At 42.9% G+C, this 4,282-nt stretch overlaps 1 pseudogene; it reads left to right on the forward strand.

The window, feature by feature from the left end:
* The first annotated feature begins 1,023 nt into the window (after positions 1-1,023).
* LOC132377938 (sin3 histone deacetylase corepressor complex component SDS3-like) lies at positions 1,024-3,601 on the forward strand (annotated as a pseudogene).
* The last annotated feature ends 681 nt before the right edge of the window (positions 3,602-4,282 follow it).

Here is a 4,282-nt window from a genome sequence, read left to right on the forward strand (position 1 = left end):
CATACCCCCACCAACCACTTTATCTGGCTTCTTCCTTCTTCCTTTCCCAACCTGATGAAGGGTCTCGGCCCAAAATGTCAACTGTTCATTCCTCTGCATAGATGCTGCCTGACCTGGTGAGATCCTCCAGGATTTTGTGTGTGTGATGAACTACATATACCTGTCTGGACATGCCCCCCCCCCCCCCCACTGACTGCTCCTGTGGCTCCTCCCACAGACCCCGGTATAAAAGGTGATTGGAGGCACAGCCCCGGCCTCAGTCTACAGGATGTTGTGTGGTGGTCACTTGCTGCTCGTTCTTTCTTTCAGCCAATAAAAGCCTATATCTCGCCTCACGTTTCTGAGAGTTATTGATGGTGCATCAGTGTGTTTCATGGGCTCTTCACTCAAGCATGTAAAATCTGGACACTGAAGATGCATTCATCAGGATGTTTTTCATTGACTACAGCTCAGCATTCAGTACTATCATCCCCTCAAAACAAAGCAATAAGCTTCAAGACCTGAGCCTCAATACCTCTTATGCAACTGGATCCTCAATTTCCTCATTTGCAGACTCCAGTCAGTTTGGATAGGCAACAGCATCTCCTCCATAATCCCCATCAGCACAGGTGCACCACAAGGCTGTGTACTTAATCCCCTGCTCTATTCACTTTATATTTAAGACTGTGTGGCTAAATGCAGCTCCAATCTATACTTCAGTTAAATTTAAGAGTGAAAAATTGAACAGACTGGTGCTGTGACAACACTCACTCAATATGAACAAGACTATAAAGCTGATTATTGACTTCAGGAAAAAGAAACCAGAGGTCTTTCAGCTAGTTCTTACTGGGGGATCAGAGGTGGAGAGGGTCAGTGTACCTTATAGCCTACAGTATAATAAGGGACTACTTTATGTTTTAGTAACATGTCGTTGAATGTGCTATTAGGCGCGTATTGATCTGTATGTGTGTGTTCAGAGTTCGGTTTCTACCAGTAAAGAACCATGAAACTTAGCTCCTGTCTCCAGTGTTTTTATTAATGACATTGTTGCGTAGCCCGGCCACTTTGACAACAAATTGGCAACGAGTTTAACGAACCTACGTCGTATCAGAACGTCATTGATAATGACACTCGAAAGAAGAGCGCAAGGTATGAGCCAAGGTAGAGCAAGGCTGCGAGTCTGAAAGGAAGTGGGAGCACAGCCAGGGGTCAGGCACGTTGAGAGACCAAGAGACACAGTCGGGACCGCAGCACGTCCAGGCGAGACCACAGCCGGCACTGACCCCCAGAGGCTGAGGGTCTGCCTGGCCCAGGAGGGAGATAAAAAGGAGCGACACACACATATCTGGACGTAGTGCGCTCGTGGCGCTAGCAAAAAGGACATGTGAGTCATAAAGAAAACAATGGGAGAATGGGGCTAAATTAACATAACAAAGATGGCAATGATTGGAACCATTACAGCATTTGATAGTGGCATTGAAGACTGGGCAACTTACATTGAAAGAGTGGAGTTATATTGTGATGCTAAAAGTGTTTATGATGAAAAGAAAGCCAGCATCTTACTCAGTATTATGGGAGCGAAAACAAAAGGGCTGCTACGGAGCTTGTTAACCCCTGAAAAGCCAGCTGACAAAACGTTCAAGCAAACAGTAGACACTCTGCAACAGCATTTATATCCCAAACCGCTGGTCATTGCTGAAAGATTTAAATTTCACAAATGGAATCAGAGCAAAAATGAAAGCATTTCTGAATACTGTGCTGAATTGCACAAATCATAAGAACTTTGTCAATTTGGAGCGGGTCTATCGGATACATTGAGGGACAGGTTAGTGTGTGGCACGCACTGTGAAACCACACAGAAGAAGCTCCTCTGTGAAAAAGACCTTACCTTAGAGAAGGCGCTGAACATTGCAATATCAATGGTACTTCAGAGATACAACAAAAATCTATGAAATATGCTACGAGTACAATGTCACAGAGCAGAAATGAAAGAAAGAAATGTTACCATTGTGGGAACATGTCACATGACCCTGAGGACTGTTGGTTTAAAGACAAAGAATGCAGGAACTGTGGCAAAACAGGGCCACATTGGCAGAGTATGCAAAGCTAGTAAACAGTAGAAAAAGGAAAAATACAAAGAAACAGGAAACCCCAGAAAGGAAAATACAACAATGAAAGAAGGCAGTTCTAATGAAAATGACTCAGACTCAGTGAATTGTCTAATCTGCAACTTCACAGCGTGAAGGAGACAGATGATTGAAGAGTAATAAGGATCACTCCACAAGTGGCAGGCGTGAGACTGAAAATGGAGTTGGACACAGGCTCGCTTAACAGTGATCTCTGTACACGACTAGAAACGACTGTTTTCTCACATACCTATGAAATGAACTAAACTACTGCTAAGGACTTACACAGGACAGAAAGTGCGTCCCAATGGTAACATTAAAGTGTCAGTGACCTATGGAGACAAAGCACAGCAGCTGAACCTCTATGTACTGAAAAATGGAGGATCACCGTTGCTGGGACGTGAATGGCTCAGGAAAATCCAGTTGGATTGACACACCATCAAGGCACTAGATGTGTCAACAAAGGAGGACAGCATGGCAGGGAAGATGTCCGCAGCTCTCCTCTCTCCCATTGTCGACTATTACAACGATGAGGAGGAGCTAGACAGCGTCGATGATGAGGACAAGCGCAGTATCTGTGGCTGCGACTCGGATGAAGATACAGAGGATGCAAGGGAGACAGATATTGCCAATAAGCAGGATGATGAAGACTACCTGGAAGTAAAAGAGCAGATGTACCAGGAGAAATTGACATCTCTCAAAAGACAGCGACAACAGTTACAGGAAGGCACTTTGCAGGAGTATCAGAAAAGGATGAAGAAACTAGATCAACAATACAAGCAAGGAATACGAAAAGCAGAGCTTTTTCTATAACTGGAGAGCAAACAAGTGGAAAGGAATTATATTAAAGAGAAGAAAGCAGCAGTGAAGGAATTTGAAGATAAAAAAGATTGAGTCAGAAGAAAAGAAAAAGATGATTGAGAATGAGAGGCTAACGATGGAACTCACAGGAGATTCTACGGAGGTAAAGCCAATAATGACTAGGAAACTAAAGAGGAGACCTAATGACCCTGTTTCAATTACAGACAAAAGATGGAAACCTGCACCTGTGCAGCGAGATTACTTGTTAACAGATGAATAGATAATGGAAGATCTGCGAACTCTCAATAAGATTAAATCTCTGAGAAGACCAGCATCTCCGTCTTCTCCTGAGCATCTTCCCAGCACTCCTACTGAATCACCAGCACAAAGATATGAAGCAAGAATAGAAGATGGAAAGTTATATTACGATAAGAGATGGTATCATGAAGGTTAGGCTATCTATTTGGAATCTAAGGAGAATACGAAGATTGGCTGTGTAATTAGCTCAGTTGGATGAAATGAGATATGGGTAAGGAAGACAAGTGAAGCATGAAGATGCGTATATATCTAGGACAGCTGCACAGAGGAGTCTTCATTATGTGGAGGCGATCTGCTGCCAAGAACTCTTAGCAAGTTGGAGACACACATCTTCTTAGCTCCCTGTGCTCAGAGGTCCACTTCTCATGGCTTTTATATGGAAATCTGTATTAAAACAGACAAGTTATTGACAGACATTACCCAGAGAGGCGGAGACTTGAGTTATAAATGGGTCTTAGACAAAAAGTGATAACAGGGGCTTGTTATAATTTGATGTTATTAAGTTAATAAGTAAACAAATGGTAGGCGTTTGTATGTTAAGGGTAAACATATTTGTTTAGCATAGTGCCCCAGTAAAAAAAACAGTCAATACACTATTAAAACAAAAGGGGAGGAGTGTACTGTATAGCCTACAGTGTAATAAGGGACTACTTTATGTTTTAGTAACACGTCGTTGAATGCGCTATTAGGCGCGTATTGATCTGTATGTGTGTGTTCAGAGTTCGGTTTCTACCAGTAAAGAACCATGAAACTTAGCTCCTGTCTCCAGTGTTTTTATTAACAGCATTGTTGTGTAGCCCGGCCACATACACAACAGTCAGCAACGTCAAATTCCTTGGTGTTGGCATTTCAGAGGTCCTGTCCTGAATCCAGCACATAAGTGCCATTATGAAAAAAAAACATGGCAGTGCCTCTACTTTCTTAGAAGTCTGCAAAGATTCAACATGTTATATAAACCTCCACAGATGTATGTATATTGACTGGCTACATCACAGCCGGGTATAGAAACACCAATGCCCTCGAACAGAAAAGCCTAGAAAAATCCGAGTCTATCATAG

The sequence above is a fragment of the Hypanus sabinus genome, chromosome 19 (assembly GCF_030144855.1).
Source record: "Hypanus sabinus isolate sHypSab1 chromosome 19, sHypSab1.hap1, whole genome shotgun sequence".
NCBI lineage: Eukaryota > Metazoa > Chordata > Chondrichthyes > Myliobatiformes > Dasyatidae > Hypanus > Hypanus sabinus.